This window comes from Ascaphus truei (genome assembly GCF_040206685.1).
Source record: "Ascaphus truei isolate aAscTru1 chromosome 2 unlocalized genomic scaffold, aAscTru1.hap1 SUPER_2_unloc_4, whole genome shotgun sequence".
NCBI lineage: Eukaryota > Metazoa > Chordata > Amphibia > Anura > Ascaphidae > Ascaphus > Ascaphus truei.
The window spans coordinates 164543-182144 of record NW_027453818.1 but is presented as its reverse complement, the minus strand read 5'-3'; positions in this window follow the sequence as shown (position 1 = coordinate 182144).

The window sequence follows — 17602 nt, the reverse complement described above, 5'->3', positions numbered from 1 at the left end:
GTAACACTTATACACGTACTTAGCGCAGCGCCTCCACTTACCCAGGATCCCCGTGATGTGAGATTCCCCTGGGCAGGAAACATACAACACCTTATGATTGTAACTGGTTTTACTATAATAATGCACGGTAGCAATAACACAACATGTACACTTATACTCTAACGGTATAACCTTAGTGGCTCGCCCACTCATCAGGAGTAATGTCTCCGTCCCCTCACGTGTCCATGTGTGGACGCGTGCCCCACACACAGTGTCCATGTATAGTACTATTGGTATAGGCTCAGTTCTTTAACCACTCGCTCAGTGTTCCTAAAGAGTTTAGCCTAAGGCGGGATCAGCGCCTGTTGACCGGTGTTGGTGCACTTGATGTTATAGTACCTTCCGGTCACGGCGGTGACCGGTACCTTTTCGCAAAGGGTCAGATGAATCAGCGGTCTGCCTCCTGGATCTCAATGTCCAGCCGTTTGGTCCCAGACGACTCGCCAGCAAAACCTGCTCTGCATGCTTGTCCCTTTGTCCCTAGCTGTCTACACAGTAAGGGGTGATGCTCGCTCTCACTAAAGGCTGTCCCTGCTGCACAGCAACCTTTGGTGACTTCAGGGAACACTCCTAGGGGCCTACAGGGTAGCCTGTCCTATGCAGGTGGGTCACTGACCCCCTGCACCCACACTCCCTCTCCCGTCACCACCCGGATCCCCTCTCACTAACTCAACCTAAACCTGCAGCAAACACACTGCACTCACACCGTACCTGCAGCAACCCACTGCACTCACTCGGTACCTGCAGCAACCGCACTGCACTCACTCGGTACCTGCAGCTACACTGCACTCAACCGGGTACCCGCAACAACTGTGCTGCACACACACACTGTGCCTACTTGTCAGCACTCACAGCACTGACAGCCGTGACACTGACAAGACTGCACAAACACTGACACCTAAGGGCAGGGTCCCTACCTTAGGGGCCGTCCCTCAGTACCTACCCACTACCCTAGTGGGGATTGGGGCCTGCCTGGGGATAACCTTACCTGGTGTAGGAGCCACTTGCTCCCTACACCCTTCCTCCCCCTTCCTGCTCCCAGCTCCAACTGCTAAACGTGGTCCCCGCAACATTGTAGCCTTCCTCCACAGGAGAAGCTGCAAAACCCTATTTGCTGGCTGGCTGCACGTGATGTGGGTGAAAGGGTAATCCCCAGAGGCTGCTGGGAATTGTAGTCCACTCAGGACCTCTTTAGCATTGGGACCGCGTGCTCTACCCTTACTGCGCCTGTGCGACCAATGCGCACGCTCGCGCAACGTGTCATGGCGGCCCCCGCTAGCCGGGTGCGCCGCCGAGGCTTCGGGGACTCGGAGCGCTGCCTGCTCCGGCCCCCACCCTCGTGTTGTGCCGGCGGGTCCGTCGCTGCCTCAGGCGGCGACCGCTCGGCACTTAGTGAGGGGGGTCTCTGGGGCTGAAATGAGACCGGGGCTACAATTATATAAGTTGTTTATGATTATCATTATTATGGTTAATTATTTATCATGTATTAATAGTTCTTTGTTTGCTGTTTTTCTGTTGCTGTTTTGTTTATTGTTGTATGTATACATTTTCTCTGTGGTTCTGTATATACAATTGTATATATATTCTTTTGTATATGTATAATATGTATTGTGACAGGGTCATTGACTCCGTGTATGTGAATAGGAGATGGCAGTATGCATGCTATCCAGTAAACGAGGGGTTAACTCAGCTTGTCAAGCAGACCACAGGTGATTTGAATTAAGCTCCTTCACCTGCTTTAAAAACAGGAAGAGGAAATGCCTCTGGGGCGGCAGTCTCTCTCTGAGGCACAGAGAGAAGACAGAGGAGTGTTGACAGACACAAGCTGCCCAGATTGATCCTGTCCCAAGGGGGGAATAAAGCTCCCAGGTAAGGAGCCAACTGCTATTGTTGGGCTGGACTAGGTTAGCTAGCCAGCCAGGTAGTTAGCCTGCACTTTTGTTTAGTCAGTGCCCCGACCGGGGTTAGGTTTTTTGTTTACGTTTAATTTAAAGGGACAGTGTACCCATTGTTTTAGTTACCTTTTTTTGGACAAATAAATCCACCAGCACTATTTCATCAGAAAAGTCGTGTTGTCTCCTCACTTACCACGGCCATCCTGCCACACGTGGTGTCAGAAGGGGGATGTCGAACACCCTGTAAAAGGGGCGGAGCTACAGATTGCGACTGGTGGAATCTGTCCACGCGATAGCTGCCACTATGGAGGACGTTGTGAAGGCCTTAGTACACAGCACCGCTGTCCAGCAAGAAGCTAACAAACAGGGACAGGACAGCACGGCTGCACAACGCGAGACGAACCGGATACTTGCAGCCCAGCTTGACATTATTGCAGACACACAGAAGCAGCTGATTGAGCAGCTGGCCCAGATTAAAATGGGCTTGTCAAGTACGGCCCCGGCGCGGCCCGTCCAGGCGAACGAGTACCTGCAGAAAATGACGCCGCACGATGACGTCGAGGGATACCTCAGGTCCTTTGAGCGAATCGCTTCCCGGGAAAGGTGGGCCAGCACCAAATGGGCTGGGATTATCGCACCCTTTTTACTGGGGGAAGCCCAAAAAGCGTATTGTGACCTTAACGAAGAAGCCGCAGCAGACTATGACTGTCTGAAAAGCGAAATCCTTGCAAGGATTGGTGTGACTCCCGCAGTTTGTGGTTCCATAAGTGGAAATACCAGGAACAGAAGCCGCCCAGGTCCCAGTTATGGGATTTGATTCACCTAGCGTCCAAGTGGCTAAAACCAGAGGAACATAGCCCGACACGGATCCTTGAGATGGTGGTGTTGGACCGCTTCATTCGAGCGTTACCCCAGGACCTTCAACAGTGGGTGGTGCAGGGAGATCCCCTCTCTTATGATGCCATGGTACACTGGCGACACACTTTATTCGAGCTTGGCTAGTCCCACGAATTCGGGTATACCCGGGTGTATTGAGGTTTGTGACTGTTTTCTGCCCGAGTACATTGAGTTATTTTCCAAGCAGGGATTGAAGCATTTTATTCCCGCTGGCTGCAATACTGCACAGTATATATATATAAACTGCATTACAATTCATGAATTTATGCCATCTGGTAGACACGCGAAGCATTGCAGCCTATTAAATCCTAATCATTATCATTTAACAGATCAGCCGCCCATCAGCCAGGCATGAACCCAGGCTGGGAAGGCAAATGCAACGGGGCTTGTCAGAGGTTAGGAGTGGCGCATTCCAGGTATCTGCCAGGTACATACCGGGTATTTGCTCGAATAAAGTGTGTCGGTGCAGTAGGCGCAGTGGAGCAGTTTCTGGCTACCCGTGAACTGTCACGCCCCACTCGCACAAACTACAACCCACGTCCCAACACGAACAGTAGAGGCCAGCGCTGGCGCCAGGACCCACGACCGTTCGCACGATTTGAGCGGGTGGAAGAAAACCCGGATAGGGACAGAAACTCTAAATTTCAGAAAGGGTTTCAAGAATGAACTGGGCCAATTGTTTGTTTTGAGTGTGGGGAGACGGGGCATATTAAGGCTCACTGCCCACAGTTGTCTGAACCAATGGAGTGTGCATATGGTTCTGTGAAGTCTGAATTTTGTGGAGTGGTGGGTATGACCCGCGAGGGAAAACGTTCCCACAACTTCCTCACCACGGTGATGTTAAATGGAAAACCAGTCTCCGCACTGGTAGACTCAGGGAGCAATATTAACTTGGTATCCGGGAAGTTGGTTAAGCCTCTCCGGTTACACCAGGGTGAGAAGTTGCTGGTATTATGTGTACATGGGTGTACGCTTCCGTACACCACGACTCTGATAAAAGTAAAAGTCGAGGGGCAAGTCATCGAAACTATGGCAGCAATTGTACCAAAGTTACCCCATTCCCTAGTGTTAGGCTGTAATTTCCCTGGTTTTGACACCCTGATCAGAGGACAGCTCACCTTAAACAATCCTACTCCAGATGAGCTTTTTCCATTTACAGACCCCGAATTAGTCGCCGAGGTGTCTAAAACCCCTACTGCACCGACACACTTTATTCGAGCAAATACCCGGTATGTACCTGGCAGATACCTGGAATGCGCCACTCCTAACCTCTGACAAGCCCCGTTGCATTTGCCTTCCCAGCCTGGGTTCATGCCTGGCTGATCGGCGGCTGATCTGTTAAATGATAATGATTAGGATTTAATAGGCTGCAATGCTTCGCGTGTCTACCAGATGGCATAAATTCATCAATTGTAATGCAGTTTATATATATATATACTGTGCAGTATTGCAGCCAGCGGGAATAAAATGCTTCAATCCCTGCTTGGAAAATAACTCAATGCACTCGGGCAGAAAACAGTCACAAACCTCAATACACCCGGGTATACCCGAATTCGTGGGACTAGCCAAGCTCGAATAAAGTGTGTCGCCAGTGTACGTCAAAACGAGAACGTAGGAACGAAAAAAAAAGAGGTACACCCCCACCCCAGTTAGCACTGGTCACTACTCCTAACGGAGGGAGACCAGAGGGAGAAGAGCTGTCCGAGACAGGGCCTGTTGATGCTCAGGTGTCTGAGTTACCCGTGGAGGTAACCGACCAACTCCAGATGAGGAAGGTTTTGGAAGTCTAGAACTTTCCCTAACTAACTTTGGTAGAGAACAGGCTAATGATCCCCAGTTGAAAAATGGGTTTAGCCAGGCGGTAGAAGTTAATGGGGTCCCGGTAGAAGGAACCACAAAGGAATCCTACCCATATTTCTATATTAAGAATGATTTGTTATACCATGTGAGCCAAGAGGAGGGCCAAGAAATAGAAAAATTGTTAGTACCCAGTTCATTAGTGAGGAAGGTCCTAGAGCTAGCACACTCTCATTTGTTGGGGGGTCATCTGGGCGTAGAGAAGACACAGCAAAGAATCCTAAAAAGATTTTACTGGCCAGGGATATATAATGCAGTAAAGAGTTTCTGTGCCTCTTGTCCCGAGTGTCAGTTGACAGCCCCCCGACCAAGTTTGAGGGCCCCATTGATCCCTATGCCTATTATTGAGGTCCCACTTGAGAGGATTGCCATGGATATAGTGGGTCCCTTGGAGAAATCTGCCAAGGGTCATCAGTACATTCTGGTGATCCTAGACTATGCCACTCGATATCCAGAGGCACTACCTTTACGTAACACTTCCTCCAAAGCTATAGCTAAGGAATTGTTACAGGTATTCTCCCGACTCGGGATACCAAAAGAAATTTTGACAGATCAGGGTACCCCGTTTACATCTAAGCTTATGCGAGACTTATGTGTAGAGCTAAAAATACAGTCCCTAAGAACCTCTGTGTACCATCCGCAAGCGGACGGACTGGTAGAACGATTTAATAAGACGTTGAAGATGATGTTGAGAAAGGTGGTCGCTAGTGATGGGAAGAACTGGGACACCTTGTTGCCTTATCTCTTGTTTGCTATCCGAGAGGTGCCACAGGCCTCTACAGGGTTTTCCCCATTTGAACTCCTGTATGGGAGACGCCCAAGAGGGATTCTGGATAGCCTCAAAGAAGAGTGGGAGCAACAAGCTGTGCCAGGGAAAAATGTCGTCCAATTTGTGGAAGATTTGAAAGACCGTATTGCGCATATTACCCCCATAGTCAGACAGCATCTAGAAGAGGCACAGAGGGCCCAACGGAACCTTTACAACAGACAGGCTACGGTTCGCAACTTCCGACCAGGGGACCGAGTAATGGTCCTTGTTCCCACGGCCGAAAGCAAGCTGTTATCACATTGGCAGGGGCCATATGAGGTTCTAGAACAGGTCGGCCCGGTGAATTATAAAATTCGACAGCCAGACCGGAGAAAGGTAGAGCAAATCTATCACATAAATTTATTAAAATCCTGGAAGGATAGAGAGGTATGTCTGTCCGTAGTAGCTAACAAATCCAGGAAAGGGGAGGAACCACTTGTTCAAATATCGGCAGAACTTACGCCTGAACAACACAGAGAAGCTGTAGATTTGGTAAAAAGGAACAGAGATGTCTTTTCCAGCATACCAGGGAAAACTAGGATGATTTCTCATGATATCGTCACCAAGCCAGGGGTAGTCATTAAGATAAGACCTTATAGAATCCCAGAAGCTAGAAGAGGGGCTATTCAGTCAGAGGTAAAGAAAATGCTAGATCTAGGCATAATTGAGGAGTCCCATAGACAATGGTCCAGCCCTATTGTCTTGGTACCTAAGCCAGATGGGACAATACGGTTCTGTAACGACTTTAGAAAAGTAAATGAAGTCTCGAAGTTTGATGTCTATCCTATGCCACGGGTAGATGAGTTAATTGAGAAGTTGGCGAGGGCTCGTTTTCTAACCACTTTAGATCTTACAAAGGGTTATTGGCAAATTCCCTTAACAAGGTCAGCAAAAGAAAAAACGGCCTTGTCCACACCTGATGGTCTATTTCAGTATACTGTTTTACCCTTTGGTCTTCATGGGGCGCCTGCAACCTTCCAAAGGTTGATGAATAAATTGTTACACCCACACTCGAACTACGCCTCAGCGTACTTAGACGATGTGGTAATTCATAGTCCAGATTGGGACTCACATCTAGAAAAGGTTGAGGCAGTGTTAAGAACCTTTCGGGAGGCGGGTCTGACAGCCAATCCAGCTAAATGTTCAGTCGGCCTAGCAGAGGCAAAATATCTTGGCTATGTTGTGGGAAGGGGGACAGTAAAACCCCAGCTCAATAAATTTGAAGCCATTGAGAGTTGGCCCCGTCCCCTTAAAAAGAAACAGGTTAGGACGTTTCTAGGCATTGTAGGTTACTACAGGCGATTTATACCCCATTTTGCAACCCGGGCTGCACAGCTTTCAGATCTAGTAAAGGCAAAGGCACCTGATGTTGTAAAATGGAACAGTAATGCGGAGACCGCATTTGTAGACCTACGCACAACGCTCTGTAGTCACCCAGTCTTGGTAGCCCCGGATTTTACTAAGGAGTTTTTTCTACAAACGGACGCCTCCGAAGTAGGTCTCGGAGCAGTACTGTCCCAGTTTGTAGGAGAAGAGGAACACCCGGTCCTCTATTTAAGTCGCAAATTGTGTCCCCGCGAACAAAGATATGCCACAGTGGAAAAAGAGTGTTTGGCCGTAAAGTGGGCAACAGACACATTTAAATATTACCTTTTAGGCAGGCCTTTTACACTCGTAACAGATCACGCACCACTACAGTGGATGCACAGAAATAAAGAAAAGAACTCGAGAGTTACTCGTTGGTTCCCTTCGTTGCAACCTTTTAACTTTACGATCCAACATCGGCCAGGCATACTGCACGGTAATGCTGATGCACTCTCTAGGGTGCACAGTCTCAGTGCACGGGCCGCTCCACTCGGTAACGTTACGCTGGGAAGGGGGATATGTGACAGGGTCATTGACTCCGTGTATGTGAATAGGCGATGGCAGTATGCATGCTATCCAGTAAACGAGGGGCTAACTCAGCTTGTCAAGCAGACCACAGGTGATTTGAATTAAGCTCCTTCACCTGCTTTAAAAACAGGAAGAGGAAATGCCTCTGGGGCGGCAGTCTCTCTCTGAGGCACAGAGAGAAGACAGAGGAGTGTTGACAGACACAAGCTGCCCAGATTGATCCTGTCCCAAGGGGGGAATAAAGCTCCCAGGTAAGGAGCCAACTGCTATTGTTGGGCTGGACTAGGTTAGCTAGCCAGCCAGGTAGTTAGCCTGCACTTTTGTTTAGTCAGTGCCCCGACCGGGGTTAGGTTTTTTGTTTACGTTTAATTTAAAGGGACAGTGTACCCATTGTTTTAGTTACCTTTTTTTGGACAAATAAATCCACCAGCACTATTTCATCAGAAAAGTCGTGTTGTCTCCTCACTTACCACGGCCATCCTGCCACAGTATCTTTATATTTTATGGTTGTTAGATTGTTACATGTTGCTGTGATCTACTAATTGGAGGGCTGATGATACCAATTTCCAGATGAGTTACAAGGTTTCTCATTGGTCAGCTTGCTGTATTTAGTTTGTGCCCATGAGTACTGTGGCTATGCCCTGACGAAGTGTCCCACGTGATACGAAACGCGTAGGTGAGCCTATTGCATGCTGGGAACGAATGTGACAACGCTGTAGACCCAGTGCTGCCTTCACAAGAGCAGGGAGAACTACAAGTGGTTGCCGGTCTGGAGCTTCCCCTCGGCACATACTATCTGCAATCTGGAGGAGGGGGGGGGGGGATCAGGACTACGGAGCTCCTGTTGTGGTTTCACCTGCCTGGTGTTATTGGATCAATAAGATTCCATTTTATTGTAAGTTTTTGTACTTATTTTATATGCTATTATAAACTGCTATATGCATCTTGTTTGAACACTTAGTGATTCTTTCCCTTTTTTCTACGCCCCCATCCTTTTGTTTACCGTCTGCAACTCCCTCAGTCTATGAGAATCCCGGCAGTCTTCCACATCTCATTATTGAAACCTGTTTTCCAAAGCTCTCAGTTCCCTGACATCTCACCCAGACCCCCACCTGTCATAGTGCAGGGCCAAGAGGAATTTGAAATTCAATCCATAAAGGATTCTAGATACTCCAGAGGAGTTGTCCAATTTCTCGTACACTGGAAAGGCTTTGGACTGGAAGAACGCTCATGGATACCCCATCATCAAATCCATGCTCCCGGCTTGTTGAGGCGGTTCCACACCAGGTTCCCGAACAAGCCTTATGGGAATTGTCCTGAGGCCGATCCTCAAGGGGGATGGGAACTGTAAGGAATCGGGGAACACTTCCTTTGCAACGTGTTCCCTCCTTACCTGTCTCTGCGCAGACATCCGCTCTGGCCCCTGCTCTGATTATAGAGCGCTCGCACAAACGCAGCTCTTCTAGTGCTGCCATGAAGCTTGGCTCCGTCCCCCCGGATGCGCCACGCTTCTCTTGCGCGAGAGGCGCTTGTGACGTCTTTCACCGCTCCGCAGCTGCGAGGCAACTAATTCATTGCCACTTGTCTCCTGCAGTTTATCTTGCAGTTTTGATTCTACATATACCGACCCGGCTTGACTACTGATCCCTGTATGGATATTGACCTCGGCTTACACTCAACTATGTGTACCTCTCCATCCCAGACCATGGCTTTTGGAAACTCTACAATTCTCCCATCTGCAACCCCATTCCACGGCTTAACAGACTTCCACCATTCTGATCTCTCCATCCCAAGACCCAGGCAAGTATCTGGACTAACCCACTCTCTCCAACCCAGACCCAGCTACGCTGACAATCCGCCTGCCAGCCAGCCCCCCGCTGCTGTCGGTGCGTGGTTCTATACTTCCCCACCTCAGTACCGGGGTCCTGTCTTGTTCATCGGTAGCACAAGCGTTACAGAATTTTCAGATGCCATCAAACAATTGAAAGTCAAAGTTTTTAACTCATTTCTGGAGGGAGCGGAAATACCAACCTCAATGTCAATGGTCAATTTGGCTAATATACATAAAGAAGGAGGGTATCCACTCCAATGCAACAACTACCGGCCTATATCCCTCCTCAACTCAGATTAAAAAATTTATAGTAACATTTTGGCAAATGGGCTGTACCCAATTTTACTGAGTTTGATTCACATAGATCAAGTGGGGTTTATCTCGGGAAGACAGGCCTCAGACAACACCCAAAAGATTATAAACATTATCGACCACGTGCACCTGACAGGTACGAAGGCTATTTTACTAAGCTTAGACGCGGAAAAAGCATTTGACAGAATAAAGTGGGCTTTTTTAGACCAAACAATGATAAAATTCGGATTTAGGGGCCTGTTCTTAGAGGGTGTTAGGGCTCTTTACAAGACGCCCACAGCGTCTGTCAAGCTTCCAGGAGGAGACTCAAGCTCCATAAAAATTAAAAATGGTACCAGACAGGGCTGTCCTTTGTCTCCGCTTCTTTTTGCATTGTCGATTAAGCCCCTCGCAGCAGCAATTAGAGACAAAACTAATATAAAAGGAATCGAAATTGGAGGGACTAGTTACAAAATGTCCTTATTTGCAGATGACATTAAACTAATGTTGGCCAACCCATTGACATCCCTCCCAAACTTGCAATCCCAAATAGACCAATTTGGCAAAATTTCAGAGTACAAAATTAACAATGATAAGTCAGAAGCCTTAAACTTATCTCTTATGGCCCCAGAAATCAAGTTGCTACAAGCAAACTTATATTATAAATGGAGCACCTCAAATATTAAATATTTAGGTATACAGACAGCAAGCTTCTGCCAATCTCTATCAAAGTAACTTTCCATCCCTTTTTGCAAAAACCAAAAAGGACCTCAGAGTTGGAGTGGGTATCAGATATCTTGGTTAGGAAGAATAGCTTCAGTTAAGATGAATATACTTCCAAGACTTGTGTACTTTTTCCAGACCCTGACGATAAATGTCCCCCTGCCTGAGCTTAAAAATATACAAAACCGGATTTTTCAATTTATATGGAAAGATAAAAGGCCAAGGGTGGCAAGATCGATAATGTTAGCACCAAAGGGATGCAGAGGATCCGGATATTATCAAATATTACCATGCGCCCAACTAAAACAAGTAGTAATCTGGACTAATGATCCAGCAACTTGCTGCTGGCTGGGGATTGAGTCCTCCTCCCCCTCTCGATGGCACTGTGGTCCCGGGGGGGGGGTGGGAGGTGGGGAGATGCTCGCGGATGGTCTCGGCCTGGGAGCAATGAGGTGCACGTGGAAGATATGGTCCAAAAATAAAGAGAAATACAATTTGTCCTCATTCCCGACTCTATTAACTCCCATATTTGGAAACCCAGAGTTTCCCCCTGGCTGCTCTCCAAAGGATTTCAAACAATTTAGAGATTTAAACATTAACATAGCAGACGATTTGGTAGATAAAGGTAAGATCCTGTCATATCAAGACCTTCAAAAGAAATATCAAACTCAGAATCTTCTGACCTTCAGCTTTCTCCAGATTAGACATTTCCTGCAAGCAATCTCACAAAGAACAAAATTTGAAAAGCTGTGCGGAAGGGGTTCATACCAGAGGGGTTTGATTTCGGAAATATATACGGGAATAGCATCGTCAGCGATGGCCACCAATCATAATTATATGTTAAAATGGGCAGAAGACCTCAATATGGAAATAGATAGAGACGACTGGGAGGATATCTGGGAATCGGCAGCTAAAACGTCAATTTGTACAACAACAAAAGAAAACATATACAAAATTCTAATTTACTGGTACGTAACTCCAAGTGGGCTGAGCCAGATCTTCCCTGGAACCCCTGATCTCTGCTGGAGGGGGTGTGGCCAGAGAGGAGAAATGGCTCATACCTGGTGGACTTGTCCCCAGATTCAAAAGTTCTGGCTTATGATTCAGGACATGATCCAGGACCTCACAGAAGTAAGAATACAGATAAATCCGCTGACTTCTTTTTTAATGGCCAGGCCGATTGAAGACCTTCAAACACCCTTGAGAAAAATTAGTCTCATTTATCCTTACTACGGCTCGTTGTTCCATAGCTGCGGCTTGGAAGAAAATTAATGCCCCATCCAAGCGAACTGTAGTCAGAAGAGTGAATGATGTCAGACTCGTGGAGAAACTCTCAGCACAACTCAAGTCACAAAATTGAACAATTTTATATAACATGGGAGCCATGGCCACAGAGCTAAGAATTGGGAATTAACATAAATAAAAACAGGAACAGGTTTCTAGGACAGGGATAGTAGTGGCTGGGGACCTGGTGGGTGGCGTCAGGGGGAGGGGGTTGTGAAAGGACTAATCATTCTCCCTCCCTACCCTCTCTATCCCGGTCCCATGAATATCCTCTCTCCCCTTCCCCCCTCCTCCTACATCTTCTCCCCCTTATCTCTTCTCCTTCTGTCCTTTCCTCCCTCTATTCTTTCTTTTGTCTCTACAGGGATATGCAAAGGGACTCTGCCTTGCAAAAAAAATTTGAAAAGGGGTTCATGGTTTAAGGAATCTCTGGAATTAGTACAGATACAGCTGGTTCTGTTTGAGTACAAGCTTCTGGTCCTATGTAAGGGCAGATTTGCCAGGAGTTAAAATGGGTTTGCCCCAACCACTGTGATTCAGTTGGTCAGAGAAGGTAGTGCTCATGCTTTGTGTCAATCGAAGGCACAGGGGTGGGACTGCTGGATCTGTACTAAAAGGATTACCCCTCCCTGTTTAGTCAGTGTGTGAGAGTTAGAGTTCAGTGTTCATCTCTAGCCTTGAGAGAGGTGGTTCCTCTGCAGTTAAGAAAGAGGATGGTGGGTTCAAATTAAGCTACCAGGGCTCTGGTAAGCTAACGGCTCTCCCTTAGGGGAGAGAGGAGATACTATCTTGCTCCACCAAGGAGGAGGGATTGGGTGAACAGCGATGAAGGGTCAGATGGCGAGATCCCTTGGAGTAGTAGGATCCCGGTTGAAAATCCTGCTGTGTTTAAGTCCACCTAGGGGTAAATCTAAGGAAACCGTATCTTCTGTGAGGGAGGGTTCCATGAGAGCGAAATCACCCATTCAATCTACTACTGTGTGTAAATATGTTAACAGAGGAAGAGGTAAAGGTTCACTATCTAGTGGTACCTCAGGAGTATCTTCCAGAGGAGAAATGGAGGAGTTAGCATCCTCATCTGGGGTAGAGGACCATAGCACCAAATGGTGGGCTCCTATGTTCAAGTGCTATTCAGGGTTCATGGACCGTACTAGGTTCATCACATTACAAGATGATTTGGTTGATCATTGGTGGGGTAAGGGCACCTACTCAGAGAAAGAGGCTGCTGACGAGTTAGAAAGGAGGTTAAAAGGAATTAAACAGGGCATGATAATTCCCCAAGGTTCATCCATCCTCTATGATGAAATTGCCCCTGAAGAACCATTGTCCTGGGTCTTGCCAGGTACAGCTGGGGACCGTAAGTTGATCAAACTCAGCAGAGCTGACAGAGCTATAGTGGCCCGCTATAGACAGTCCCATGGATTTAACTATCCCTTTGTGCCTGAGCCTATCATGCGTGAGATAGAGGAGCAGCGAGAAGCTATGATAGAGTATTTGATGACCAAGTGTAGCAACTCAGTGTATTATTCTGAGGAGAAGATCTGTCACCTCATGAAAGTTTGGAGTGTGGGGAGAGGGATTTATATGAATAAAATAGTGTATCGCCCTGAAAGTGGCCCTCTGCGAACCTTTTTCATTAAGATTGTGGATCACAATGGGGGGGAGGTGCCTAAGCCAGATCCCCGGCACTACTATTAGCTTGGGTCCTCCATGTTGGGAGTTACCCCATGTATTTCACCACCCTGGGTGTATGGGTGTTCAGCATGTGTACAATGTCATGACTTATCAACAGTCATTTCTGTTTTTATTGTACAGGTTGTCGTCTACAGGATGGTTCAGCAAAATTTTGGTTCAAGTGGGGACCATTGGATTCCACCAGAGGGAGTGTATAGCCCTGGTAGGTTTTGGGCTATTATTCTTTCCTCCTCCTGGGCAATAATCCCTGGTAAGGGCATGTTTGCCAGGAGTTAAAATGGGTTTGCCCCAACCACTGTGATTCAGTTGGTCAGAGAAGGTAGTGTTCATGCTTTGTGTCAATTGAAGGCACAGGGGTGGGACTACTGGATCTCTACTAAAAGGATTACCCCTTCCTGTTTAGTCAGTGTGTGAGAGTCAGAGTTCAGTGTTCCTCTCTAGCCTTGAGAGAGGTGGTTCCTCTGCAGTTAAGAAAGAGGATGGTGGGTTCAAATTAAGCTACCAGGGCTCTGGTAAGCTAACGGCTCTCCCTTAGGGGAGATACTATCTTGCTCCACCAAGGAGTGTGTCTAGAGATCATCCTGGTGGTGAACACCCTGCTGATGAAGTGCTGTGTACTGTGCATTCACTGTTGTAGATCAGGACAATAAAGAACCCTTTTGTTTTACCTCCTGCCTGAGAGTGGAGTATATTGGGAGGAGAGGGAGATAACTCTTTTGCAGATACTCCACCCCATACACCTGGGGGCTGCACAAGATGGAGGCGCTGCACCATTAAGAAGAATTCGGGCTCAGCCCCAGAAGAAGCCTGTCCTGTTATCCCCCATGACATCGCGGGAGACCCAGGCCCTCCTGTTACCAGCAGGTTTGCACCACCAAAGTTTCTATAGCCAGTATGAGAGTTCCCTGAGGAGGCCCAATGTGAGGTTGGGACAGGGAGGACCGGCTACAGATGTATATAAAAATGCTGTAAAGATACCCCCTTGAAACGCTGTTATATTACTAATTTGTTAATCCCTGTGAAAGCCAATAAAAAAGTTTGAAACAAAAAACACACTTGTGTAGTGTGGCAGGACGGCTTGTAGCCGAGGTCAGGGAACAGTCCACACGTGTAGTTTCAGGATAAATGAAAACGTTCAGTGGCTTTATTTCTCCACAGCAACATAACATGCGGGTACACTGTCCCTTTAAACTAATAAATCCTGCTCCACGTTGGGAGAAAAACTGACTAACACAGCAGACCTATCTAGCAGGCTGGCTGGCTAAACCATAACCAAACCTTAAGAGTCTTTTAAGCAGTCATGAAAACAAATGAAACAAATCTTACTTTGGCTGTAGTAAGTATTGTGCTGTATCCGTCTGGCTAGCAGCACAGATATCCATGTGCTCTGATCTGAGAGAGCCAGCTACTGCTAGTCACAAGATCCTTATCTACCTTGCTGGCTCTCAGGTGTCAGCTTACTTCCTGATGCCTAACTTCCACCTGAGTTAACCCTTATGAGTGCTGGATGAAGCACTCAGACATATGTCTCCCAGGCGTAACTGATAGGAGTTGACTTCACTCTGTCACATACCTCCCACGTTTGTGTGTGGCTAGTGTCCCACACGGCTGAAGCCCGACCCTCCACTCCTTCTCTTGACAAAAAATCAGCATTTCCATGGTCCTTTCCAGGTCTATGCTGAATATCAAAAGAGAAGGGTTGGAGGGCCATATACCACCTGGTCAACCTTGAGTTTTCGTCCTACATGGTGTTTAACCACTTCAAGGGCGCATGGTCAGTGACCAGGGTGAAGTGTACTCCGGCGACATAATGTCTCAAGGCCTCAATTGCCCATTTTATCGCGAGGCACTCCTTCTCAATGACGGAATACCTCACTTCCCTTGGGAACAGTTTCCGGCTGATGAACAGTATGGGGTGTTCAACACCCTTAAATTGCTGGGACAGCACTGCTCCCAGTCCTACCTCTGAGGCATCCGTATGGATGATGAAGGGCTCTTTAAAATCTGGGCTCCGAAGAGCGGGGCCCTCTGACAGGCACTTTCTTTTTTTTTTTTAAACGTTCTTTTTTATTGGTTTTTGTGTACATACATTGAAAAAACACACATAATGTCAACTTTTGCAGTACGCACACAAATAAACTCCCTCTGTGGGACATACAACACTAAACAGACGACGTGATGGGGAGACGACAAGACATCACAGACACTCGGACATGACTACACCGGAAAGTGGGGGAGGGGAAGGGTTGGGAGAGGGGGGGGGGAGGGGGATAGGCGATGAATCTCCTTCCTTTGTCCTTCCATCCGACGCTAGTGGTGGATTGCCACTGCAGTGGTACGGCATCACCTCGACTGGAGTTGTACTGCCTCTGCCACATTATTACAACCTGGGCGACCCCTACGTCCAGACCGTCCTGCTCGTCACACTCCCGGGCACCCCTCATAGGAGAACTCACTTCCTTTAAATTATAGCCAAATTGTGGTATCATTCACCCCTTGGATATCCGTCTGTGCCAACCAGGGCAGCCAGACTTTTTGGAATTTGACAGGCATTTTTTAAGCATGTCAAAGGCGTCTTGGCACTCCCAAGACCATTTAACTTGGGTCGGGGCACTCATTTTTGTCAGATCTGTTAGGGGTGCAGAAATTTCTGAAAAATTAGGGATAAACCGCCTGTAATACCCTGCTAACCCCAAAAGGGCCCGGACCTGTGTCTTTGTCTGTGGGGTGGTGAATTCCTTTATGGCGGCCACCTTGCTAGCTAGTGGCCTTACTATCCCTCCCCCAACGGCATAGCCCAAGTACTTTGTAGTGGATTTACCCAGGGCACATTTTTTTGGATTTGCAGTGAGCCCTGCTTCTCTTAAGGATGTTAGGACTGCCCTTAACCTTTTTATATGAGACTGCCAGTGTCTGCTATAGATGACAATGTCATCCAAGTAGGCCGCGGCATATGCCCTATGGGGTCGTAGTACCTTGTCCATTAACCTTTGGAACGTGGCTGGAGCCCCATGTAACCCAAATGGCATAGTGACGAATTGGTATAAACCGAGAGGGGTGGCGAAGGCAGTTTTGCATTTGGATTCTTCCGCTAGAGGTATCTGCCAATATCCTTTCGTGAGATCTAGGGTGGAGATATACTCTGCTTTACCAAGCGAGTCAGGCAATTCATCCACCCTAGGCATTGGGTATGCATCAAATCTGGATATAGCATTTACCTTTCGCAGATCGACGCAAAACCTCACCTTCCCATCTGGTTTAGGGACCAACACGATAGGGCTACACCATTCGCTGTGGGACTCATCGATCATGCCCAATTCCAACATGTCTATTATCTCCCTCTCTACCAGGTCTTTTCGGCCCTCTGGCAATCTATAGGGACGGGACCGTACTTTTACGCCAGGTTCTGTCTCAATCCTATGGGACACTAAATCAGTCTGCCATGGCAGCTCAGAAAAAACATCTGGGAACTGGTCACATACATCTAGTAGGTCTGACCTTTGTTCCGTTGTTAACTGCCCTCCCATGGGAACCTGAGGGTCATTGTACGTACTACCCTTTGGAAGCTGTGGACCCAAATCTGTCTCTCCTTCCTGAGGGTGAATGAACAGCAATCTCATCGTTTTCCAGGGTTTCAGGAGGTTCACTTGGTAGATTTGTTTACCCTTCCTGGACCCTGGTTGAGAGATCTCATAGTTCACCTCCCCGGTGCGGCGGAGAACTTGGAAAGGACCCTGCCACTTCGCAAGGAGTTTACTCTCTGATGTCGGTAGTAGTAGCATCACTTGGTCCCCAGGGTGGAAGACCCTCAAGCGAGCATTTTGGTTGTACTGCCTCTCTTGACGTTCTTGAGCAGATTTGAGGTTTTCCTTAGCAAACTGACCTATCATGTCTAGGCGGTTTCTAAGGTCTATGACATACTGAAGGGTATTCTTGGAGGAGGACGGCTCCTCCTCCCAGGATTCCTTCAGTAGGTCGAGAGTACCCCAAGGTTGGCGTCCATATAGGAGCTCAAACGGGGAGAAGCCTGTGGATGATTGGGGAACTTCTCGTACCACAAACAACAGGAAAGGGAGAAGTTCATCCCAAGCTCGCTTTTCAGTGTCCACAAACTTCCTAAGCATGTTTTTTAAAGTACGGTTAAACCTCTCTACCAATCCATCAGTCTGAGGATGGTAGACCGAGGTCCGGACGGATTGTACCTCCAATAACTTCAGGACATCCTGCATTAACTTTGCCATGAAATTTGTTCCCTGGTCAGTTAACATTACTTGGGGAAGTCCTACCCTAGAAAACAGTTCTAACAGCCTATGGGCAACCTGTTTAGCAGTGGCTTATCTCAGAGGGAAGGCCTCAGGATATCTGGTGGCATAATCTACAACAACGAGT